General features: G+C 36.3%; 1 protein-coding gene across 1 annotated transcript in view; it reads left to right on the top strand.

The window, feature by feature from the left end:
• KCNIP4 (potassium voltage-gated channel interacting protein 4) overlaps positions 1-18,069 on the top strand; it is a 904,027-nt gene that overhangs the window by 148,679 nt on the left and 737,279 nt on the right. The window lies entirely within an intron of this gene.

Raw genomic sequence — 18,069 nt, 5'->3', positions numbered from 1 at the left:
GACTATTTGGAGACAGGGCCTTTAAGGAAGTGTTAAAATTAAATGAGGTCATTTGGGTGGGCCCTAAACCATTATAAGAAGAGGAGATCAGGACACAGACAAAACTAAGACCAAGAGACAACCTCATGAGGACATAGTGAGAAGGGGGCCACCTTCAAGCAAAGGATAGAGGCCTCAAAATAAACCATACCTGCTGACACCTTGATCTTGGACTTCTAGCCCCCAAAACTGTGAGAAAATAAGTTTCTGTTGTTTAAGCCACTCAATCTATGGTGTTTCGTTATGGCAGCTCTAGCAAAGTAATACAATGTTACTTACCAATTTACTTATTAGGGCCTTAGAGCTTTTCTTAGTAATTTGTACAAGGTCTTTTTATGTTAAACGCACTTACTATTTCCTTTTTGCATTTGTTGCAAAGTGACTATTTGTCTTTATCATTTTTTCTTAATTTTTTAGGTTACATATATATGTATATTTACTATTTTTCCATAATTAGTCATCTTCGCTGTTTTGCTTTTTTTCCTTAGTACTTCAAAGCTTAGAAAGTCCTTCTCCCTTAAAGATTTGACACATTGTCAGTTCTATTTTTTGTTAGTTTTTCTGTGGTTTGATACTGGCCTGTATAATGTAATTATTCTCCATGTTCGAGGGTGCAGACTCAGAAAAGTAGGTGAACTTCAAATTTACAGAGCAAAACTTCCTTTAATTTAAGATTTTTATGTCCAATAATACCCAGTCATCTTATTTGCAGTGACCCATTTAAAATGAGTTATTTTCAGTGGCTATTACTTCATTTTGGAAACGTGCATTATCAAAATGGAACAATAACCTCATTTTATAAATCTTCAATTTTAGTAATATCAACAGTTATAAAGACAAAGAACCTAAAGGTAGATAATAGCTACAGCTCTCTGACATCTGTTAAATATCTTTGAAATTCTACAGGAATCTAATGTAAAGCAAAGGACACATCGTCTTGCAAGATGAAAGAAACATTCCCCCCTGCATTTCCTTGTTTTCATTTGTGATTCTTGTGCTAAGAAATAATTTAAAGTCTTCTTTTATGGATCCTGTTGTTCAAAGTTTTTACTTTCTTTCTTTGAGGATCTTTGTAGAATTTATTTAGAAATATCTCTTTACTACTTCTCTGTGTTTCTTTTATTTAGTTTTGCTCGGTTCCATTAAAACTACCAGCTGTAAAAGGCTCTTTGTCATTTCTTTGTTGGTGGTATCCAGATCAAAATATAAAACTTTTCACTTGTGAGATGAAATTATCTTACTATTCTGGAGTGTCTCTTATGTTAGTGCTAAATAGTAAATAAAATGTCATCTCCACAATTACTTTAAATAAAGATTTGAACAGCCTTCTCTAAAGAGGTGAATTATTTCTTTTGGTTTTTTAATTGAGATATATTTTACATATACCATTGTGTAAATTAAAGGTGTACAATATCAACATATTTAATACATTTATATTGTAATGTGATTGTTATTGTGACCTTGGCTATACTTCTATCAAATCACATAATTGTCATTTCTTTTAGTGTTGGAAACAACGAAGATATAGTCTCGTAGCAAGTTGAATGTTTATAGTATAGTTTTGTTGTCTGTAATTACCGTACCCTGAATTAGGTCACCAGGACCTATTTATCTGTCGTTTACACCCTTAAATAAATTCTCTTCCATTTCCCTAGTTCCCAGTCCCTGGTAACCACCATTCTAGTCTTTGTTTCTATGAGTTTGACTTCTTTAGATTCCACACATAAAAGGTATCATACAGTATTTGTCTTTCTTTGTTTGACTTATCTCACTTAGCATAATATCATTTCTATTGTTGCAAATGGTGGACTTTCTCTCTTTTTTCTCATGGTTGCATAACATTCCATTGTTTATGCACGCACACACACACACACACACACACACACCTCTCTCGTCTTCTTTTTCTATTCATTCATCGATGGACATGTTGTTTCTGTATCTTAGCCATTAGGAAAAATATTGCAATAAACACAGGAGTGTGCATATTTCTTTGATAACCTGGTTCCATTTCTTTTGGCTATACCCAGAAGTACAATTTCTGGATCATATCATAGTCCCACTTTTAATTTTTTGAGGAAACTCCATACTGTTTTCCATAGTGTTTATACCAGATTACAATTTCACCGACAGTGTACACATGTTCTCTTTTCTCCAAATCCTTGCAGATACTTGTCTTACCTTTATTTTTGAAATACTATATTAGCAGGATTTACTGACATGTAAGGTATATTGATAAGATTTATTCATTCACCAGATATTTACTGAGCACCCATTATAAGCCAGGCGCTCTTCCGAAGTTTAGAATGCAGTTGGTTTGTACAGCACAGCCCCCTGGCCAGTAGAATGGGCTGCCGCTCTGCAACAGGGTCCCAGAGGCTCCCTGTTGCCCTATCAGTTGCTGCGCTGAGGGTCCCATGGGAAGGCTCAGGGAAGCAGCTGTTATTGAAGTGTTCCGGTATTTTCGCAAGAGCCATAACCATAGCAGACTGTGAGCCAACTCCTGGCATCACTGTTATCTTTAAGATTAGTGAAAACAAAACAAGCAGATGCTCATCTTGAAGTGTTGTGGGGTAAGTGTGGGAAAGCAGGTACATGAAAGGAAGTCATGGAAGTTCTCAAAGTACTTCCAGAGGAACCCCAAAGCAAGCGAGGGTGGTGCTGTTTGAGAATGAGGATGGGCAGCACAGTGAGAAAAGATTTCATAAGGAAAGTGACTTTGCTAGGTTTGGGAAGGCGAGCAAGCGTTCTCAAGGTTCTCAGAGGGCCAGTCAATCATAGGCAAAAACTAAGTCCTAACTTTGCAGATTGTGGCCACCACTAGGTGTACCATTGACTTTAATATAAATAGGACTGAAAAATATTTATTATATCATTTAGCCCCTAAACTCACATCATTTGAGGTTACAGTGGTGACTCACTAACTGCAGTTGAGGTTGATGGTTGACTAATAGAATTCTTCTGTGGTATTTGGTTGTCATCTAGATTTTCTGTTCCCTTGGATTCATTTCCATTAGAACTCCAGTCAAGTTCAATCACTGGGGAAATCAGACAAAACATACATAACCTTGCAATATCCGTTCCAATGACTGTACCCCCTCACACTCTCCTCATTCCATTAGCTGTGGATGAAGGGCATAATTTCTCATCAAGGATGTTGCCATAACCAAGAAGAATACTCTGCCTTTTGCACAGAATAACTTCTGTGTCTGGTCTCTCATCATCTTGGTGGTAAAATAAATATTTGAGTTGGCTGATTTTCTTTGAACATTCACATTGCATTATAATATTTTTTAAAAACAGAGGTAGGGAGAAAAAGGGGAAGTGTGTGTTCCCCTCAAAAGGGAGTTGTGCCAAGGAACGTGGTTCTTTTTTGATATTATTATGGTAGGCAAAATAATTGCCTCCACCAAAGACATCTGCATCCTAATGCCCAGACCTCATGAATTCGTTACCTGACATGGTGAAAGAAACTTTGAAGGTGTAATTAAGTTAAAGATCCTGAAATGGGAGTATTTTCCTAGATTGCCTGGGTATGTCCATTGTAATTACAAGATTTCTTTAGTGAAGGAGGGACAAAGTGGAGTCAGGGTCCCATTGATGGAGAATGAGAAAGATGCAACCAACCATTCTCAGTTTTAAGGATGAAAAGGGACTATGAGCAAAGGACGACCAGGAATGCAGAAGGCTTCTACGAGGAGGCTGGAAAGGGCAAGGAATCGGGGCTTCTTTCTTAGAGCTGCCAGAAGGAACCCCACATCTTGATTTTATCCCAATGAGACCCATTTTGACTTCTGACCTCAGAACTGTGAGTTAATCAGTTTGGGCTGTTTTAAGTCACTAAGTTTGTAGTAATTTGTTACAGTAGCAATAGGAGACTAATATAAATATTTGTATTATTAAAAATTATTGAGGTGACATTGATATTAATTGGTGCCTGCTTATTATGTGACTGTAGGCTTAAAGTATATCCTAAGGTAGACCTTCTTTTCTGCCCCAGTCTGAGGTAACCCACGATATCTACAGAAATCACTTTAAATGTTTTTATTTTAAAAGCAAATACATGTTTATTACACAAAATATAAATAGGCTAAAGATACATCTATATCCCATTACCCCACAATATTCTTCTAATCTTTTGCTGTAGGTATGTGTTTATCTTCTTAATATAGTTATATAATTTGTAAATCTCACTATTCTGTTAGAACTCAATCTGCCTTCAAGTTTTTTGCCTTCTCATCTGGTTTGAAAATCTTTGAGGTGAGGGATCAAGTCGAATTTTCCTTCTTTGTGTCGCCCTCAATGCTTTGGAGGCTGACTTGTGTATACCCGCCATTCACTTGGCAAATTTACAGTATGTGGGTCTGGCCCTACCTCTTTTATGCCTCAGTGGTACCATCTTTTTAGTGTTGTAGGTAAATGGACTTGGAGATGCTGATTCCTATTTGGAAGACTCACAAGAGAATGAGGAAGATAAAGTAGAATATCAGCTTTCTGCTTTACAGCAAGAAATATAATTGTTGGATGGATCTCAGGTTTCCGTCAATCTGATTCCTTGACTCTTGGTTGAAAATCCACATAGGCAAACAAATTATAATCAAGAAGGTTGCTGAATAAACATGGAATCAGTGTGAATGTAACGAATTGCTTGTTTTCAATGCTCAGGGACCTGTTTGGAACATTCGTCTGCAGTGGAGGACTCTCCCAGTTATAGGGTTCCTTATCTTGGCACCCTCTCCTGTACAATACTTAGTCGGACAACTAAAACACGTTGAAAATGTCATTTTTTTGCATAACCAGCAAAGAAATCTGCCTTTTAAATCTTTTTTATTAGGTACAATGATGCTATTTAAGTATTGTACTTCAGTATCTTATTTATGGAGAAGAAACATTAGTTTTCTATAAGGTGCCTTTTAATTGGGAGTTGATTTTACATTTTAACTCCTAAGAGTTTTGAAAGGGCTTTTCTTCTAACTATACATCTGACCCAATCAGATGTATGGTTATTTATTTTATTGTTTTCATACAACTGTCTATTTAAAATTATAACTGTTGGATGATAATCTGAGTTCAATCAGAGTTTCTGGAATTTTGTAGTAAGTGATGGCGAGGCTTATGTCTAAAGACTTTTGGACTCCGCCATAATCCACTGTTTTTAGATTTCGCTGTGATCCAACCTGTCCCTGGAATGAGGAATTCCTCAACAGATGTCATAGAAGGAAGACAAGCCTCGGATTCTCAAATACTCAGTGGTAAGAACATCCATTCTGTTACTTGTTTCCACCATTCTGCATCCCTGGAAGTCCTGTTTCCCTCTCCAGCTCATCTATCTTTTCATGTAGTAATTTATTTCATGGAAATATAGAATATTGTCCTCCACCATAGCTGGAAGCCTACTTGCCCTAGCTGACTTCTGAGCGAATTAAAGCACCTCTTATATGAAAGTGGAGAAAATAAAATTGGGAATAGAAATATTACAAGCTGGCATTACAAAACGATGTCACTTGTGTGAGCAAAAAAGGATGTGCCAGTCACCTTTCAAACTGCCATATCGATACCCACATGGGTTCATTTATTTTTGCACACTGTCTCCCTGTGTCGTTTCCTCTCACATTCCCTGTCTTTTTGGTAATAGCCAACACATTTTTCAACCAGTGTTTATTAAGCACCTCGTTTGAATAAAATATTTATTTGAGAGCAGTGTAAAAACTGAGCATACTTTCATTTCTTGAATATCTGCAAAGCTGCAACAGTGAAACTAGAATTTAATAGTAAATGACTATTTAAACGTATTTGGGGAGAGCAGTATCGTAGCATTTATTGAGCATCTACTATATGTCAGAGTCTCCACTCGACTCTTTTCACTTGTTATTTTATTTAGTCCTTGAGATATATGATGAGGCTGGAATTATTGCCGTTTTCCTTTTGAGAAAATGAAAGCCCAGCAAGGTTAAATAATTTTGCAAAGATCCTAAGTTATATCATCATGATTCGAATGAAGGTCTCTCTAAGTTAAAATTATATGATTTTCATCTTTTACTAGATATATTCAGTAAAATTAAAGTGCCATGCAAATAGGGTCCTTCTGTAATTATTCACCATTGGACCTTTCAGACTTACCAGTTTCTAGCATATGTCATATGTCAATAATTTTTTTTGTGTGGGAAGAAAAAGGAAGAAATTGAAAGAAAATAGAGGGAAGATGGTGGAAAAGGAAGGAAGGAGAAGGAAGAATGGTAGGTCTATGAAAATACTGTTTTTCTTCAAGTAACTCAAGCATGTCTTTTATAGAATATAATGAATCTGTATACTTGCTTAGTATGTGTGTATACACATGTGTAATTATTGAAAAGAACTGTATGTGTATATGTTTGTGTATGTATATGAGTGTGTATATATGTACATATATTGCATATATGTATATGTAGGTTATATATAATATGCATAATATATAATAACATACATATATGAGCTTGAGTATTTGAAAATTTGCTTGACTGCGGTTACTTGAGTACATGTGGTGTTATTCATATTTTTGAAACACTTAATGGCTAAGCTCATATGCAGAGATCAAAACCATTTGCGTTAATGATTTAATGAATATGAAAACAAATTAAATCAGAAATCCCTGCATCCTTGCAGATACCATTTTTGTTTTTCTATGAATCAGCCATTGGATACTTTTGTTTGAGTATATTGTTTATTCATTTTTTCCTCCATTGTCATAATGAGATAAACAGAAAGTTGGCTTTGATATAAAGAATCTACTGTAAACAAGCTATTCATGACAACCAGGAAAAAATTTGGAAGCCACTCTTATTTTAACAAGTGTAATTTTTTTCCCCCTAGACTCTAATGATATGAGTAGCTTTGGGAGTTTTCTATGCAGATGTAATTCATTTATTTCATGAAAACAATAGTTTTTTTTATGACATAGAAATCTATTTGAAACAATTATAAACTGTCATATATGTCTTTGGCAAGCAAATATTTTCATATAAATTTTGCTGATACATCTTGAGAAAGTCATTTTGCAGCTAGTTTGTAAATAATTCTGCCTAAATTACTTTGAGAAAAATAGAGATGAAGCAATCTAAGAGCTGGAATCTTGAAAAATAGCTTTTTTGGAAACATCAATTCAGTTTTCAAACTTCCAATATAGCTTTTAGAGTTTATGTTTTAGTTTCTTGTTATAATGTCTATTTAAAATAAACTTTAGAGTGCATTAACATTTTGTGGAGTCAAGAGCAAGTGAAAAAATATATATTGCAAACCTGGGGGAGAAGTATATTCTTCAAAATCCCCAGTATATCCAGACTAACGTGGGTTCAAATCCTGTTCTTCTACTTATTAGTGTTGTTTTCTTTGACAGGTTTCTTAATCTCTTTTATTTGTTAGTATAAGTCCCCAAAATACTAAGAGAATATACATTTTACATATATCACATATTAATTATATTATGATTATTATCGAATAGCAGTTAAACTGCTGAGAAAATTGATCCTTCTATGGTAGACAAAGTATGTAATTTACAGAGGATTAACACACTTCTTTACAATAAACATTCATTTTAGTATGTTTTTCTATAACAGCTTCATGGTTTTAGGATTATACATCAACAATTCTTGGAAGGTAGCTGTTAAAAGAAACTTTTGAATACAAGAAAGCTTTTTTTCTCAGTTTAGAAAACAGACATTTAAGTTTTTATGCAAGTAAGTTTAAGATTTATAACTGTAGATATTTTTACTTTCCTTCCCTTTTTGAGCAATGGGTAGTAAGAAGTCTAGTGCTCCATGTTATCTGAAGTACCTCGGTCAACAGTCTTTTCACCCCTTAATCATTTCTCACTGAAATGCATGGCTATGATTTCACTGTGGTTTTAACAAAAGCCAGATCAAAGTACTGTGCCTGTTAATATTATTATTCAGAAACTCCAAGGTAACATAATATTTATATTCCCCAAACCCTTTGAGTCTTCCACATTTATTTAGGGATGGATCATAATACATGTCCACATATCTGATGCCGTTGACTACAGATTACTATCTCAATTAAGTGACCTTGGAAATGCATGCTGCTGGAAACTGAGGAGAAAAAGGGGAGGACAGGGGACATTGCCAGACTAAAGGTCAGCCTTGATATTCAGAGAAGTGTCATGTCATTGACTTGCCACGAAGAATAAGTGGATGAGGGTTCCAAATTCTCTACATTCCGGCTAACACATTGTCTTTTGGTTTTTGATAATAGCCTTCCTAAGAAATGTGAGGTGATAGCTCTTTGTGGTATTGATTTACATTTCCCTGCTGATTAGTCACATTGAGCATTTTTTCGTATACCTGTTGTTCATTCTTATGTCTTCTTTAGAGAAATGTCTACTCAAGTCTTTAGCCCTTTTTTTTTACTTGGGTTATTATGTTGTTGTTGTTTTGCTGTTAAGTTATGAGTCCCTTATGTATTTTAGAAATTAACTTCTTATCAGATATATGGTTTGCAAATATTTTCCCATATTTTTTGTTGCCTTTTCACTCTGTTGATTGTTTTATTCCTTGAAGAGATAACAGCACTCCCACCTTTATTGAGACACTATTATTCATGATAGCAAAGATGTAGAAACAACCTAAATGTTCACTGATAGATGAATGAATAAAGAAAATGTGATTTATACATATAGTGGAATATTATTCACCTTTAGAAAGAAGGGAATATTGCAGGATGTGACAATGTGGATGATCCTGGTGGACATTATGCTAAGTGAAAGAAGCCAGCCGTCTCATAAGTCCTCTTACATGAGGTGTAAAAAGAGTCAAACTCATAGAGACGAAGAGGGGAAAATGGGTATAATCAACGAGTATAAAGTTTTAATTATGGAAGATGAATAGGTTCTAGAGATCTGCTGTACAAAATTGTGCCTGTAGTTAAAAATCCTATGTTATAGACTTGGAAATCTGTTAAGAGGGTAGATCTCATGTTAAGCGTTTTTACCACAATGAAATAAAAATTTAAGACAATGTAACAAAGTAATAATAAAAGAATACTTATTTGATATAATAGAGTATCTTCAAAATTAAAATTAAAAAAGGAATGAGTAGCATTAAAGAAATAAAAATTCGAAGTAATACAGTAAAAGTTTACGTTAATTTGATCAGAGATACTGTGAAAAGCAAGACATGTAAGGATAAAGCAAATTCTTAATTGCTCAAACATTAATGTAGCACAAATCCAGAGCAATGGTATTAAATCCATACAGTAATGCTTTTCAGCAATTAAAAGATTTTGGTTGAGAGATTCTTTTTAGCAGACAGATTTGTTTGGGTTTGGTTTAATGATTAAATCAGGAGTTTCCCATTTATTTCTAACATGTAACTAAATACAGAATTTAACTCTTAATTCCTCCCCTAATTGCTTGGAGTGGATGATTAGGTAGTTCCATTTAATTTAGAGAGCTTTAATTCCTTTGTCTCTTGTTTCCTCTGAAGTGATCATCTTAATTATCTCAATAGTGTGAGGTTTTCTTTTAAAATCCTGCAAGTGGGCTATAGAAGGAGAAATAAAGACACAAACAGATTTCAAGTAACGCAACATGTTTTCTCTCCTTTTTATAGTCCTTTAATTTCTTTTTAGTAATATTCGTATGTGTGCCTTCTAAAATACCAATACATGTTTCATTTGACTTTTAAATCTGTTTTTAAACTGATTAATTTTGGTATTTAGATTTTTATATTTTCCTCTATTTTCTTCTTTTTATGTGTATTTACATTTAAAAAAAAACACATATACGAGGATCTTTATTATTTAGTTTAAGCAACAGAAATGGGGACCTAGTCTGGAAGGCAACGAGGACCAAGATTAATAGCAAAAGAAAACTGAATTTTTAAAGAAGAACCCTGGGCAGGGAGCTGAGAAATCTGAGTGCATCCCTGAGAAATCTGAGTGCATCCCTGAGAAATCTGAGTGCATCCCTGTGTTGGCTACCATGACACTATGTGGCCTTAGTTAAATGATGTTACGTTTCAGGATTTCATTTTAAAAATCTGTCAAACGAAAAGTTTGCACTGGATGATTTTTCTGGTCTCTTCCGGTTTGGAAATTCTAAAGTTTACTTCACATTGTTTTCCCTTTTTATTGTGTGACTCCTTCAAGAAATATTTTAGGGAATCGCAAAAATAGAGCGTATGAGAGGTAGGATCAATGTGTGCAAATGTGGATTATGAAAATAAGTTGGAAAATGCTGGACACAATGACTGTTTTTCTCAGGTGTGGTTTGGCATGGATGATGAGAATGCGAACTCTTGATTAGTGCTCATTAGGCTGATATTATTACTATAATGTAACACTGAAGTTAGGTAAATGGCAGTGCCTGAGGGTGGCAGACCTGAGGTTTCACTGTGACTCAGTCACTGACTAGGCAGCAGATCACCAAACATCTGTGGGCCTTAGTTTCCAGCCTTCAAATGAAGAGATTGTGGTAAATGATTAAAGTTTTCTTCCCTACCTCTGGCGGAAGTCTGAGATACAATGTTAATTAAAATCAGCATCAAAAAAACCCAAAGGTGGTGATATATACACACACACACACACACACACACACACACACACACACACACACCCCTTACTGTTAAAGGGTATAGCTGAAACTTATTACATTTTGTTAACCAATGTCACAATAAATAAATAAGTAAGTAAGTAAGTAAGTAAATAAATAAAAATACGAAAAGCAAAGGGAAAGTTCTGCTCCAGCTGATCATGTTTAGTAAATCAAAGATTTGTCCTCATGTATGTTTAGTGCAGCCTTTCAATGTGTCAGCCATGAGAATTCAAAAACAGATCCCAGAAAACTAAGTGTAGATTGAGAAATACAGAGACTTGTTTCCAGTATCATTGAATCACTATTCTCACAGGGATGTGAGCAAAGTGCCTTTGAAAAACACAGCAAAGGGACGGCACCGATGTTGCTTGCGCGTCGACCTATGCAGTGACATAATGACTGGTGCTCGTGTATGTGTGACCTTGAGTTTGTCAAAGGCAGAACCGGGATGAAATGCGAAGGCCCAAGGTGTTTCACTACCAGGAAACTTGTTTGGAAGACAGACTAGTTCTGTGTGATTAGAACGTGAATATCAGGATCCAGATTATGTGAGTGTTTTGAATATGCCATTTAAAATACTTTAGATTTATCTCATATAAAATGAAGATATTTTAAAGATCTTTACATAGAAGTGTTTCTGAGGCATCTAACTGTCTCTGCGGTACACAGGACAGGTTCAAGGATGCTGAGACTGGCAGCAGAAAGGGAAGTTAGGTGGCTATTGTAGTTGTTCAGGTGAGAGATTAATAGGGGTATGAACTGAGACAAAAACCATTTCAAAGAATCTGTAATGCTTGGCAATCGTGTGAGTCAGGATGCTTTGGGTCATGCTGGAATGAGGAAAAAAGGTCAAATATCAGTAACTTAAAACAACAAAAGTTTATTTCTCAGTCAATATATATAACCAATCCAAGTAAGAATTTAAGGGGAGACATTCAGACATTCTTTGCTTATCACTGTCGTTTAGGGACTTAGGTTGACTCTTCCACAGTCACCACATTAGTGAACAGGGCAGATCACATACTATCTGTAAAAGCATTAACCTGGAAGTGACCCTGATGGCAGAAAGGGCAGTTAGGTGCACACATTGCATTGGCAAAGTCAGGGCATTTAGCCATGCTCAAGTTCAAGGGAGCCGTACAATGCAATCTCATAGGGGCTCCAAAAGTGAAAATGAGAATATTGGTAAAGAGAGATCTAATAACTATGATAGCAAGTTATTAAACTTAGGGGAGACAGGATGAGAGGAGCTAGGACAACTTCTAAGTTATTTGTGGCTTAGACTTTTGGTTTTATTGTTTTCTAAGAGAAGTGACATTGTTATTGTCTTTATAGATTAAATGTAAAACAATGAACATTTGTAATAATACATTTTCACATCCAATAATATATGACAAATGTTTCACTTGTGAAGGCCAGTCCTCATCCTTCATGTGACAGATTTTGCTAATCCTTACTTTCTCTTCTTCTACGATGATCCCCTTAACCATGAAGAGGTAGGGACCTAGGTTAGATGTTCTCAGTGGTATGCTGATATGTGTTTAACACCTGGTTGTGTGTGGACAAACAAACAAACAGACAGACAAACAAAAACCTTTGGTAGCATTCGTTGAGCTCTCTGGTATAAATTCTGTCTCCCTGGTGAATTCCAAGCTGCCCACCTGATGCCCCTGATCAGCTGGTGACAGGTGCACAGCAGCTCACCATCCCGTGACATGTCCACTGTGCCTGCACAACAGAACTCGGTAACCTCAAGTATGTAGGTAACAGTAAAATGTAACAAAATGATTAAGAAATGATGGATTTTCAAGATTTTATAACCTTTGTTTGAAATCTAATTTATTTAATTGAAACTCTGTCTGATTTAATTTTTAATAATGGCTGTATTTAGTGACTGCTTTATAAAAGTCCCCCAAATTGAGTCTTTGGCTCTCACGAACTCTCGCCGGCTGACTCCAGCACACCACCGGGGTCTTCTTTCTCTCTGCCCGCCTGCGACACTCTGTCCTTGTTTCTGCTGCTTCATTTTAATTATTCCTTTACTCATCTGATTCGTCTACTGGACGACGGGCCCCGCAAGGAGGAGGGCTTTGTCTGACTGTTCAATGCTTCAGTGCTGAGCATGGTGCTTGGAACACAGGAGCAGCTCAGCAAACACCAGTTGAGATAATGAATTAATGAAAACATGCTTTTCATGAAATAAGCAAATTAGTGGTTTCTTTTTCCACTGATCCTTTTTTGCAAGGGCCTAGTCTTTCCATTACATTAAGAAAGAGCTGCTCCATGCAATTGCTCTTAGGTTAAAGTCTCTCTACCTGCAAATATGCAGTTATTAAAAAAAAAAAAAAAACAATGTCTTATAGCCTGGCTTTGCTTCTTGGGTGAATGCCAAGTTCTCTAGAAAACATCTCCACTAAAGACGTATTTAAGACCTAGTCTGTAGTTCAGAATTAGAAAATTTTATTGTTCTTTTGAATTTTAACTATTATATTTTATTATATAAATAAACTAAACATAACCACTTTAAAATGTTTTCATCTTCCCAGGAATATAAGTTACTAAGACAGAAATTGTCTCATGCTTTTTTAAAATTTTGTTTTATTATTAGTTTCAAGTACATAGTACATTGGTTAGACATTTATAGAATTTATAAAATGATCCCTCTAATTGCTCTTTCTCTCCTCTGGCCCTCCACCTAGCCATTACATTGATGATAGCTGCATTCCCTATAGGTCATAATGACTCAAAGCATTTAGGACTTGAATGTTCTACTTCTCCCTCAAATACCAGGCAAAACAAATCCAACATTATTTTCTGAAGCACCTTGTATATCTTCTATATTTTTTATTTTATGAGTTAGCTGGAACTTTACTGTAGGAATGCCATTGCATTCTACTTTGAGTTAGTAGGCGAGAACCTCACTGTATTTTTTGTTTGTTTGTTTATTTGTTGAGCTTGATTAACTAGGTATCTTGACACTGACTTAAAGTTGTCTTCCCAATGTCTCGTCACCTGGAATAGCACTTCGAAGACAACAGACTATTCCAGGTAAGAGTAAGAGCGCAGCACATGATGAATTTCAGACATTTGTTTTGGCTAAGTTTTTAGAATTCTCATCTAAATTGTTTACATGTCAGGGTTCTTGGGTAGCCCAGGATAATTTGGATAAATGAACCTCCCCACTGGTAATTACATTTTCTTAACAATATTTTAGTGAATGTTCATAAAAGGTAATAACAGCTTCCACCAGCGCTCTGTCCTGCAACATGTCACAGCCCCAGACTCTGATAGTGTCTGACACTTACTGCTTAAGTCATATATTTCTAAGAGCAGAAGCTTCTGCATGATCTTTTCCCAAATGATACTGCCTTAACCTGCTGAGTCAAAAATCCAATTATGTCTGAAACTTTCCATGGATGTCATACACATTTATGGGAAAGCCCACATGTTCTGAATTGGCAGTTATCATGTGGACAATATGAAACAGAACTCTCTAGAACAGAGGAAAACTTTTCCACCTTTCGCCTTCTCTCAAGATACTTTTACATTCCCTAATAGAGTTGCCTGCCTCCCCATCCCCAATCGAGAATGTCTGCCCTCCCTGATACTGAAATCCATGGTTATTCAGGAGCAGGTGTTGTCTCAGTATTAAAGGCAGGAAAATGTTGGAAACGTTATTCCATACCTCCCGTAATTCAAAGAATAAAATGAAAATCCATTGACTTGCTGAGATGGTACTGGCCATTCCCCAAGAACACGCTTTGGTTTTGGATTCCTACCATATAGTTGAACTCGGCTGTACTGTGGGTTAAAATATCTGTGTCCCCGTAGATTCCCCACAGAAACACAATTCCTGAGCCATCGTGCGTGTGTGAGGTGGGAAAGAGTTTCTACGTTAACACAAATTCGAAAAATTCTGTATATTATTCATCCTGCTTTTAAATTTGTAACACATATTAATATACTATAGAGCCTCTGGGAAATCCTATTGTAAAAATATGTGAGTGTGTGTGTGCACACGCATATGCGCATGTGCACGAGCATGCACATTTATTCAGATTTACTGTTTCCCAAATTCTCCATGTGTATATCAGTCAGGGTCCACTCAGGAGACAGAAACCACACAGTGATTTGAACAGAAGAATTTTATATAAATAATTACTATAACAGGATTGAAGTAAAAAATTGGGACTGGCTCATAATACAAAGAATATAGATGTAGCTACGAGGAGCTGTCATGCCCTCTCCCCAGGGTTGAGAGGGCCCAAGCAAGCCTCCCAATTGAGATCCAGATCTCATTGGACAGGGTACCCGTGGTGAAAGTGACATGTCAGATTTTCTATTTTTTTAACATTTAAAAAAATTTTCTATTAAAATATATTACCTTTTATATCAATATACTTGTTAGTGATTTTGGCTAAGTAGTATTGTATAGAAATAGAATAGAAATAGAAGAACAGTATTTTGGAATAGGAGTAGATTTAAACTTTTTTTTTGTTTTCATTTCTTCTGTATAGTGTCCCATGATTTGGACCCTGATAATACTTAGTGTCTGAGCAGACATCGATGGACAGGCTCTCTTTTTTCAGCCTTGCCATCCTTCTCCCCTGCCTCCACCTTGAGAGGTGACTCTATTGGAGCCACGATTGCTGAGGCAAGAACTCAAGGCCTAGGTCAATGCTGGAGTGAAATGAGGGTGCGCTCTGGGAGGCCCCAGTGTGCGGTAGGGTTCCGTGCAGCCCCAGCTGTCGATGACTGCTTTTACATAACTAGGTTGACTTTGGGCAAGATTAAATATTTTAGAATTATTGTAAAGGACTAAAAAAAAAAAAAAAATGCAAACCTTTAAAGTAGCCAGAAAGAATGTAATAGGTGACAATCAATATTTCTTCTCTTCGTTTTACTTCTCTGGAACTGAATTTAATAATTAAAGAGAGAAGGAGCAATCAGTATGCTTTGAAAGACATTTTCAGATAAAGCAACAAAGGGGTTAGGGAACCTGTAGTGTGAAGAATTTCATTTTTAATAGGATGGACCAGAGAGACCTCATTGTAAAGTCGAGTCCTGAGCAGAGATGTGAGAGAGAGAAGACAGTGACACCTAGACATGCCCTTCCGAAGGGATTCCAGGTGGAGGGAACAGCAAACACCCCCATCCATGAGGGAAAGCATGTTAGTTCTTTTAAAGGAGCATCGCCTCGTCGTGATCCAGATTGAGCATGAGGCCAGTAGGCCAGATGAAGCCATAGAGGAACTGGAGATATGCAGGGTTTTAGGATTTTGCCTTTACTCTGAATGCAGTGCCTGGTCATGAGAGAGGCTTGAGCAGAGGTGAGGCATGATCTGCATTTTCTTTTGAAAGGATCACTCTGGCTCACTGATTAAGAATAGACAATGCGTGTCAAGGGCAGATGCAGTGATGTCACTTAAGAGGTTATTGCAATAAATAAGCAATAAATCATGGCAGCCTGGACAAAAATTGTAGAAGCAGTGGTGGTAGAAAATTCTTTCATTTTGAATATTGAACCAACATCATTTTCTGACAGGTGAGATATGGAATGGAGAGAAAAGGTTTTGTTCTATTTTACCCTAAGCACCTGGAAGAATGATGTTGACGTTTGCAGACCTAAGCTTCCGTGTGGAACAGCTTTGAGGCAAGAGCAGATTTGGATTTTGGTTTTAGTTCCTTTTGAGATACCCATCACATCCAATTAGCTATGTTGATATATACATCTAGAGTTCAGGGAAGAGACTCCGGCTGGAGGTTTTTATTTGGAAGTTGTCAACATTGCCTGAGATGCAATTACCTGGAAAGTGAGTGTAGATGAGGATAAGAAGTCTAAGTTCGAGTTTTGAAGGACGAGAATGCAGGAGACTGAGAACGAGTGTGGCCAATGAGTAGGAAGCCAGCAGCAGATAATATAGATACCAAGTGAAAGAGTGTGAGGGAAATGTCTGGACCCTTTATCAGTTATGGTCCAGGATGTGGTGGTACGTAGGCTGCTCTTCTGCAAAGCATGCTGAGCAAAGGCACATAACCATTTTTAATATAGCAAGGGACTCATTTTACGTGCTCCAGTATTAGAGCATATTGACCAACGAGAAACAGAAGAAATAGTTATCACCATACCCTTTGCACCAAGTAGCATCAAACATAATATATTAGATTCCCCTTCCCTAGACAGGCTGAGACTGTGTGGCTTGAGGGAATTAAGATTTTACTTCCAGGTAATGACATAATATACTTTCCCCAAACTTACAGAAGAGAACTTAGAATTTAACAGCAGCATTCTAAAGTATGATTGACACAAATCAGTATTGAGTCTCTCGTTGATTGAATAAGTATGTATTCATTATCTGCTTTGTGTCAGGAACTGTGCTAGCCACCATGTGAATGGTGGTAAAAAGGTTAATTTCTCAGTGAGCGTGCATTTGGGGAGGAAAAAAGACAATCGAACAAACAATCACAGTGCAGTGTGAGAAGTGGGTTGGTTATTTATGGAAGCAAAGGGACACAGAATCTAATCTTAAGGTCTAAGAAAAACTTCCCAGAAGCAGAACTCAAACACTGGCATTAAATGTTAATATTTCCCAGGGCCATTTGGACACACTCCTGTTTTCTGAATTACTGTCTCGTGACGATTTCCCTAACTCGTGTTCTAAGCCATTTTATAGTCTGGCAAAAATATTACTCAACCTCTTCTGCTACATGAGACTCATCTTTATGCCTAGACACGTCTATGTTTAGTGTTTCATATGCTGCTTTTTTAGTTTCTTAAAATATAGTCTATTACTAAGAATAAGACATGCTTCTTTAAGAGAATGTAAAGGCTGTTGAGTCTGGCTACTGAAAGAACAATTGCTTCATTGCTTGTCCCAGAAGCAAGTCATTTCAGTGCTACCTCTTTATTATTTACCAGTGAGAATTTTGAAAGGAGAAGTAAACCTCCCCAGGCTAATGGTATACCGATGTCCTAGCTGCTTTGGAAAAGCATCACAATTAATGAAGTTTTGAGACATAACATTGTTATCCATAGACTTCCCACTATGTAGTTTGCAGATTTTATGCAGATGAACATGATAGAAATCAAGCTATTTCCATATGTATACTTTTAACTTAAATATAGCATTTGTTACTCTAGTTTAAGGAAGCACATATTGCCTAAGCATTACGAATCAGTGATAGATTTCCTTTCATTTTATTCTTTCCAAAAATGTTCAAATAGAATTCATTTTCTCCCCTTTAAAATATGGTCTCCCTTTTAGTGCAGAAGATCCCTGATTGATTAATTAATAATTAATTAGTAAATTTATTTCATATCGCTTATTATGTACTTGCTTCATGCCAAGTGCTTTGCTAGTACCTGAATATCACCAAGTTAAGAACAACGCCACCTTTGTCTGAATTTAATGGTGTATATTGAATAATTTTAAGGGGGGGGGAAATAG

The sequence above is a fragment of the Rousettus aegyptiacus genome, unplaced genomic scaffold (genome assembly GCF_014176215.1).
Source record: "Rousettus aegyptiacus isolate mRouAeg1 unplaced genomic scaffold, mRouAeg1.p scaffold_m13_p_10, whole genome shotgun sequence".
NCBI classification, from domain to species: Eukaryota; Metazoa; Chordata; class Mammalia; order Chiroptera; family Pteropodidae; genus Rousettus; species Rousettus aegyptiacus.
Note: the sequence above shows the minus strand (reverse complement) of the source record. Positions and strands in the feature narration are given on the sequence as shown.